This window comes from Leuciscus leuciscus (genome assembly GCF_965113295.1).
Source record: "Leuciscus leuciscus genome assembly, chromosome: 11".
Classification (NCBI taxonomy): domain Eukaryota; kingdom Metazoa; phylum Chordata; class Actinopteri; order Cypriniformes; family Leuciscidae; genus Leuciscus; species Leuciscus leuciscus.
The window spans coordinates 33,264,739-33,273,324 of NC_138735.1; the positions used below are offsets into that span (position 1 = coordinate 33,264,739).

Genomic DNA, 8,586 nt, shown 5'->3' on the forward strand with positions numbered 1-8,586 from the left:
CAGACCAAACCGTAAGAGCTGGAACCTTGGAAGTTGGCCAAATGATAGTGCTCAATTTGGGGAGAACCTATCAAAGTATGGCCCCAATTGGCCCATAGGTGGCGCTATAATGACCCCATTTACTAAATTGGTCATAACTCATACATAGTTTGTCCTAGAGGCTCAAATTTAGCATCACTGTGATCCCTGGCTCCAGACGAACAACATGGCTATCTCCAAATTCCGATTTGAGCAAAAAAAAGCAACTAGTCCCTGGTTTTTGGTCCAATCAGAACAAGACCAGTCTAGGACAATTCTCTGGACTCTCTAGATCAATAATTATTGAAAAAAAGTTGAACTTTTGCATTTGCCTGGTTGTAACAGGGTCATTTAGGAAAGTGGAGGGACAAAAAACACTCAAAAGCCTATACAACCTAAGGGAAAACCTCAAACTTCACAAAAATCGATGGACATATGTGTCCTAACATGGTGAAGAAGCATGCCAAGTTTCGTGAAGATCGGACCATTTTTATTAGGGGTTCAAGCACGAAGTGCTGAAACCCTATTGTAATTGTACTGATTTTTATTATTATTATTAGGGGTTCAAGCACGAAGTGCTGAATGTCACAGGTCGGGGTGGAGCGCCAGCGGGCCGCCCACCCCTCCGCCCGCGTGCCGCCCCTGAGGAGCTGACCGTGGACACAAAGGAGGCAGACACAGAATTAAAAATAAATATTCTTTATTAAATAATAAAAACAATATAAAGTCCCTTCCACATCCTCTTTTCTTCGGGAGCAGGTTCTTCCAGCATCAGCAGGCTCTTCCAGCATCAGCCGGCTCTTCACTAGCCTCAGGCTCTTCCAGCATTAACAGGCTCTTCCAGCATCAGCAGGCTCTTCCAGCATTAGCAGGCCCTTCCGGCATTAGCCGGCTCTAGCATCAGCAGGCTCTTCCAGTATCAGCAGGCCCTTCCAGCGTTAGCCGGCTCTTCACTAGCCTCAGGCTCTTCCAGCATTAACAGGCTCTTCCAGCATCAGCAGGCTCTTCCAGCATTAACGGGCTCTTCCAGCATCAGCAGGCTCTTCCAGCATTAGCAGGCCCTTCCGGCATTAGCCGGTTCTTCACTAGCCTCAGGCTCTTCCAACACTAACGGGCTCTTCCAGCATCAGCAGGCTCTTCCAGCATTAGCAGGCCCTTCCGGCATTAGCCGGCTCTTCACTAGCCTCAGGCTCTTCCAGCATTAACGGGCTCTTCCAGCATCAGCAGGCTCTTCCAGCATTAGCAGGCCCTTCCGGCATTAGCCGGTTCTTCAAGCATTAGCAGGCTCTTCTCTGGACTCAGACAGAGGGAGGAATAGACACGTGTAACTCACAGCATTAGCAGGCTCTTCAAGCATTAGCAGGCTCTTCAAGCATTAGCAGGCTCTTCACTGGACTCAGACAGAGAGAGGAATAGACACGGGTAACTCACAGCATTAGCAGGCTCTTCACTGGACTCAGACAGAGGGAGGAATGGACACGTGTAACTCACAGCATTAGCAGGCTCTTCAAGCATTAGCAGGCTCTTCACTGGACTCAGACAGAGGGAGGAATGGACACGTGTAACTCACAGCATTAGCAGGCTCTTCACTGGACTCAGACAGAGAGAGGAATAGACACGGGTAACTCACAGCATTAGCAGGCTCTTCACTGGACTCAGACAGAGGGAGGAATGGACACGTGTAACTCACAGCATTAGCAGGCTCTTCAAGCATTAGCAGGCTCTTCACTGGACTCAGACAGAGGGAGGAATGGACACGTGTAACTCACAGCATTAGCAGGCTCTTCACTGGACTCAGACAGAGAGAGGAATGGACAGCTGTGATTGCGAGTGAACAGCAGAAATAATTCCCAACTCACATTTCCACCACACACTGTAAGGTTTCACTCGTGCTCATTTCCACAATAAAACTGCAATTCAACAGACTCAGTGTACCAAGGCTTCCACCCGCAATCCAGCCGAAGTTTTCTCTGGCTCTCTCATCTGTCTCTCTCATCTGTCTCTCTCGTCCTCTCTCTCCCGCGGCCTCCCGCCGCGACCGCGGCCACGGCCGCTCACGTGCTGCCCGTCTCACCTCTCATTCTCGTCGTGTCCCCCTCTGCTCGTGCCTCTCTCTCTCACAACCCCCGCGGGGAAGAACCAACACTCACTTTCTCTTCCTCTGACTTTTTATACTCTCATGAGCTAGTGTGGCCCCATTCAAACGCTCAGCGCAAATTACCCACACCTGCCGTCAATCCGCCACTAGGTTACCATAGCGACAGGCACTCACCCAGGCTTTGGGACGGTGTTTCGCTTCCCAAATCTCAGCGGGGACATTTCTCTAGCAGGGATAGTCCCGGGCTTATTTGTCACCCCGTGACATACCCCCCCACCAATCCGCTCCAGTCCCTGGAGCGGGACGCCGAAGAAAAGGGAAGAGAAAAACAAAAAAAGAAACAAAACAAAAATAAACAACAAAAAAAAGGGAAAAAAACTGGTCGCCATACCTTCGGCCCACGGTTGCTCAACTCAGGGCGGCATCCTGCCGACTACGCCATTTTATGTCACAGGTCGGGGTGGAGCGCCAGCGGGCCGCCCACCCCTCCGCCCGCGTGCCGCCCCTGAGGAGCTGACCGTGGACACAAAGGAGGCAGACACAGAATTAAAAATAAATATTCTTTATTAAATAATAAAAACAATATAAAGTCCCTTCCACATCCTCTTTTCTTCGGGAGCAGGTTCTTCCAGCATCAGCAGGCTCTTCCAGCATCAGCCGGCTCTTCACTAGCCTCAGGCTCTTCCAGCATTAACAGGCTCTTCCAGCATCAGCAGGCTCTTCCAGCATTAGCAGGCCCTTCCGGCATTAGCCGGCTCTAGCATCAGCAGGCTCTTCCAGTATCAGCAGGCCCTTCCAGCGTTAGCCGGCTCTTCACTAGCCTCAGGCTCTTCCAGCATTAACAGGCTCTTCCAGCATCAGCAGGCTCTTCCAGCATTAACGGGCTCTTCCAGCATCAGCAGGCTCTTCCAGCATTAGCAGGCCCTTCCGGCATTAGCCGGTTCTTCACTAGCCTCAGGCTCTTCCAACACTAACGGGCTCTTCCAGCATCAGCAGGCTCTTCCAGCATTAGCAGGCCCTTCCGGCATTAGCCGGCTCTTCACTAGCCTCAGGCTCTTCCAGCATTAACGGGCTCTTCCAGCATCAGCAGGCTCTTCCAGCATTAGCAGGCCCTTCCGGCATTAGCCGGTTCTTCAAGCATTAGCAGGCTCTTCTCTGGACTCAGACAGAGGGAGGAATAGACACGTGTAACTCACAGCATTAGCAGGCTCTTCAAGCATTAGCAGGCTCTTCAAGCATTAGCAGGCTCTTCACTGGACTCAGACAGAGAGAGGAATAGACACGGGTAACTCACAGCATTAGCAGGCTCTTCACTGGACTCAGACAGAGGGAGGAATGGACACGTGTAACTCACAGCATTAGCAGGCTCTTCAAGCATTAGCAGGCTCTTCACTGGACTCAGACAGAGGGAGGAATGGACACGTGTAACTCACAGCATTAGCAGGCTCTTCACTGGACTCAGACAGAGAGAGGAATAGACACGGGTAACTCACAGCATTAGCAGGCTCTTCACTGGACTCAGACAGAGGGAGGAATGGACACGTGTAACTCACAGCATTAGCAGGCTCTTCAAGCATTAGCAGGCTCTTCACTGGACTCAGACAGAGGGAGGAATGGACACGTGTAACTCACAGCATTAGCAGGCTCTTCACTGGACTCAGACAGAGAGAGGAATGGACAGCTGTGATTGCGAGTGAACAGCAGAAATAATTCCCAACTCACATTTCCACCACACACTGTAAGGTTTCACTCGTGCTCATTTCCACAATAAAACTGCAATTCAACAGACTCAGTGTACCAAGGCTTCCACCCGCAATCCAGCCGAAGTTTTCTCTGGCTCTCTCATCTGTCTCTCTCATCTGTCTCTCTCGTCCTCTCTCTCCCGCGGCCTCCCGCCGCGACCGCGGCCACGGCCGCTCACGTGCTGCCCGTCTCACCTCTCATTCTCGTCGTGTCCCCCTCTGCTCGTGCCTCTCTCTCTCACAACCCCCGCGGGGAAGAACCAACACTCACTTTCTCTTCCTCTGACTTTTTATACTCTCATGAGCTAGTGTGGCCCCATTCAAACGCTCAGCGCAAATTACCCACACCTGCCGTCAATCCGCCACTAGGTTACCATAGCGACAGGCACTCACCCAGGCTTTGGGACGGTGTTTCGCTTCCCAAATCTCAGCGGGGACATTTCTCTAGCAGGGATAGTCCCGGGCTTATTTGTCACCCCGTGACATACCCCCCCACCAATCCGCTCCAGTCCCTGGAGCGGGACGCCGAAGAAAAGGGAAGAGAAAAACAAAAAAAGAAACAAAACAAAAATAAACAACAAAAAAAAGGGAAAAAAACTGGTCGCCATACCTTCGGCCCACGGTTGCTCAACTCAGGGCGGCATCCTGCCGACTACGCCATTTTATGTCACAGGTCGGGGTGGAGCGCCAGCGGGCCGCCCACCCCTCCGCCCGCGTGCCGCCCCTGAGGAGCTGACCGTGGACACAAAGGAGGCAGACACAGAATTAAAAATAAATATTCTTTATTAAATAATAAAAACAATATAAAGTCCCTTCCACATCCTCTTTTCTTCGGGAGCAGGTTCTTCCAGCATCAGCAGGCTCTTCCAGCATCAGCCGGCTCTTCACTAGCCTCAGGCTCTTCCAGCATTAACAGGCTCTTCCAGCATCAGCAGGCTCTTCCAGCATTAGCAGGCCCTTCCGGCATTAGCCGGCTCTAGCATCAGCAGGCTCTTCCAGTATCAGCAGGCCCTTCCAGCGTTAGCCGGCTCTTCACTAGCCTCAGGCTCTTCCAGCATTAACAGGCTCTTCCAGCATCAGCAGGCTCTTCCAGCATTAACGGGCTCTTCCAGCATCAGCAGGCTCTTCCAGCATTAGCAGGCCCTTCCGGCATTAGCCGGTTCTTCACTAGCCTCAGGCTCTTCCAACACTAACGGGCTCTTCCAGCATCAGCAGGCTCTTCCAGCATTAGCAGGCCCTTCCGGCATTAGCCGGCTCTTCACTAGCCTCAGGCTCTTCCAGCATTAACGGGCTCTTCCAGCATCAGCAGGCTCTTCCAGCATTAGCAGGCCCTTCCGGCATTAGCCGGTTCTTCAAGCATTAGCAGGCTCTTCTCTGGACTCAGACAGAGGGAGGAATAGACACGTGTAACTCACAGCATTAGCAGGCTCTTCAAGCATTAGCAGGCTCTTCAAGCATTAGCAGGCTCTTCACTGGACTCAGACAGAGAGAGGAATAGACACGGGTAACTCACAGCATTAGCAGGCTCTTCACTGGACTCAGACAGAGGGAGGAATGGACACGTGTAACTCACAGCATTAGCAGGCTCTTCAAGCATTAGCAGGCTCTTCACTGGACTCAGACAGAGGGAGGAATGGACACGTGTAACTCACAGCATTAGCAGGCTCTTCACTGGACTCAGACAGAGAGAGGAATAGACACGGGTAACTCACAGCATTAGCAGGCTCTTCACTGGACTCAGACAGAGGGAGGAATGGACACGTGTAACTCACAGCATTAGCAGGCTCTTCAAGCATTAGCAGGCTCTTCACTGGACTCAGACAGAGGGAGGAATGGACACGTGTAACTCACAGCATTAGCAGGCTCTTCACTGGACTCAGACAGAGAGAGGAATGGACAGCTGTGATTGCGAGTGAACAGCAGAAATAATTCCCAACTCACATTTCCACCACACACTGTAAGGTTTCACTCGTGCTCATTTCCACAATAAAACTGCAATTCAACAGACTCAGTGTACCAAGGCTTCCACCCGCAATCCAGCCGAAGTTTTCTCTGGCTCTCTCATCTGTCTCTCTCATCTGTCTCTCTCGTCCTCTCTCTCCCGCGGCCTCCCGCCGCGACCGCGGCCACGGCCGCTCACGTGCTGCCCGTCTCACCTCTCATTCTCGTCGTGTCCCCCTCTGCTCGTGCCTCTCTCTCTCACAACCCCCGCGGGGAAGAACCAACACTCACTTTCTCTTCCTCTGACTTTTTATACTCTCATGAGCTAGTGTGGCCCCATTCAAACGCTCAGCGCAAATTACCCACACCTGCCGTCAATCCGCCACTAGGTTACCATAGCGACAGGCACTCACCCAGGCTTTGGGACGGTGTTTCGCTTCCCAAATCTCAGCGGGGACATTTCTCTAGCAGGGATAGTCCCGGGCTTATTTGTCACCCCGTGACACTGAACACCTATTGTATTTGTACTGATTTTTATTATTATTATTAGGGGTTCAAGCACGAAGTGCTGAAACCCTATTGTTATTGTACTGATTTTTAGGGGTTCAAGCATGAAATGCTGAAACCCTATTGTAATTGTACTGATTTTTATTATTAGGGGTTCAAGCACGAAGTGCTGAACACCTATTGTATTTGTACTGATTTTTATTAGGGGTTCAAGCACGAAGTGCTGAAACCCTATTGTAATTGTCCTGATTTTTAGGGGTTCAAGCACGAAGTGCTGAAACCCTATTGTTATTGTAAGGATTTTTATTAGGGGTTCAAGCACGAAGTGCTGAAACCCTATTGTAATTGTCCTGATTTTTAGGGGTTCAAGCACGAAGTGCTGAAACCCTATTGTTATTGCCCTGATTTTTATTATTATTATTATTCTTCCCTAAAACGCATTGTGCAGCCCAAACCGTAAGACCTAGAGACTTGAAACTTGGCCAGATGGTAGTAGTATTGCTCGCTACTCAGATACACGGACTGAGCCCAATCGGCCCATAGGTGGTGCTATAATGACCACATTTACTAAATTGGTCATAACTCCTACATACTTTGGCAAAAAAAAAATTTATATGGCCACTTTTGTCCAAAGCCTACTTTGGCGAACTAGTCCCTGGTTTTTGGTCCAATTGGAACCAGACCAGTCTAGGACAATTCTCTGGACTCTCTAGATAAATAATTATCGAAAAAAAGTTGAACTTTAGCATTTGCCTGGCTGTAACAGGGTCATTTAGGAAAGTGGAGGGACAAAAAACACTCAAAAGCCTATAAAACCTAAGGGAAAACATCAAACTTCACAAAAATCGATGGACATATGTGTCCTAACATGGTGAAGAAGCATGCCAAGTTTCGTGAAGATCGGACAATAGGTGGCGCTATAACTGGCAAAAACGTCTCTTCTTATTAGGGGTTCAAGCACGAAGTGCTGAAACCCTATTGTTATTGCCCTGATTTTTATTAGGGGTTCAAGCACGAAGTGCTGAAACCCTATTGTAATTGTACTGATTAGGGGTTCAAGCACGAAGTGCTGAAACCCTATTGTTATTGCCCTGATTTTTATTATTATTATTATTCTTCCCTAAAACGCATTGTGCAGCCCAAACCGTAAGACCTAGAGACTTGAAACTTGGCCAGATGGTAGTAGTATTGCTCGCTACTCAGATACACGGACTGAGCCCAATCGGCCCATAGGTGGTGCTATAATGACCACATTTACTAAATTGGTCATAACTCCTACATACTTTGGCAAAAAAAAAATTTATATGGCCACTTTTGTCCAAAGCCTACTTTGGCGAACTAGTCCCTGGTTTTTGGTCCAATTGGAACCAGACCAGTCTAGGACAATTCTCTGGACTCTCTAGATAAATAATTATCGAAAAAAAGTTGAACTTTAGCATTTGCCTGGCTGTAACAGGGTCATTTAGGAAAGTGGAGGGACAAAAAACACTCAAAAGCCTATAAAACCTAAGGGAAAACATCAAACTTCACAAAAATCGATGGACATATGTGTCCTAACATGGTGAAGAAGCATGCCAAGTTTCGTGAAGATCGGACAATAGGTGGCGCTATAACTGGCAAAAACGTCTCTTCTTATTAGGGGTTCAAGCACGAAGTGCTGAAACCCTATTGTTATTGCCCTGATTTTTATTAGGGGTTCAAGCACGAAGTGCTGAAACCCTATTGTTATTGCCCTGATTTTTATTAGGGGTTCAAGCACGAAGTGCTGAACACCTATTGTATTTGTAAAGATTTTTATTATTAGGGGTTCAAGCACGAAGTGCTGAAACCCTATTGTAATTGTACTGATTTTTATTATTATTATTATTATTATTATTATTATTATTATTATTATTATTCCGCCCTAAAACGCATCGTGCAGACCAAACTGTAAGAGCTGGAACCTTGAAACTTGGCCAAATGATAGTGCTCAATTTGGGGAAAACCTATCAAAATATGGCCCAGATTGGCCAATAGGTGGTGCTATAATGACCACATTTACTGAATTGGTCATAACTCCTACATACTTTGTCATAGAGGCTCAATTTTAGCATCACTGTGATCTGAGCAAAAAAAAAATTTATATGGCCACTTTTGTCCAAAGCCTACTTTGGCAAACTAGTCCCTGGTTTTTGGTCCAATCGGAACCAGACCAGTCTAGGACAATTCTCTGGACTCTCTAGATAAATAATTATCGAAAAAAAGTTGAACTTTTGCATTTGCCTGGCTGTAACAGGGTCA

General features: G+C 48.5%; 1 long non-coding RNA gene across 1 annotated transcript; it reads right to left on the bottom strand.

Annotated features, from left to right (window-relative positions):
- Positions 1 to 249: 249 nt before the first annotated feature.
- Positions 250 to 8,358, bottom strand: LOC309509834. The gene is made up of 3 exons (XR_014210082.1): positions 8,080 to 8,358; positions 6,313 to 6,693; positions 250 to 541 (listed from the first exon to the last, which is right to left on the bottom strand). It is a non-coding gene; the product is annotated as an uncharacterized lncRNA (long non-coding RNA).
- Between the last annotated feature and the right edge of the window lie 228 nt (positions 8,359 to 8,586).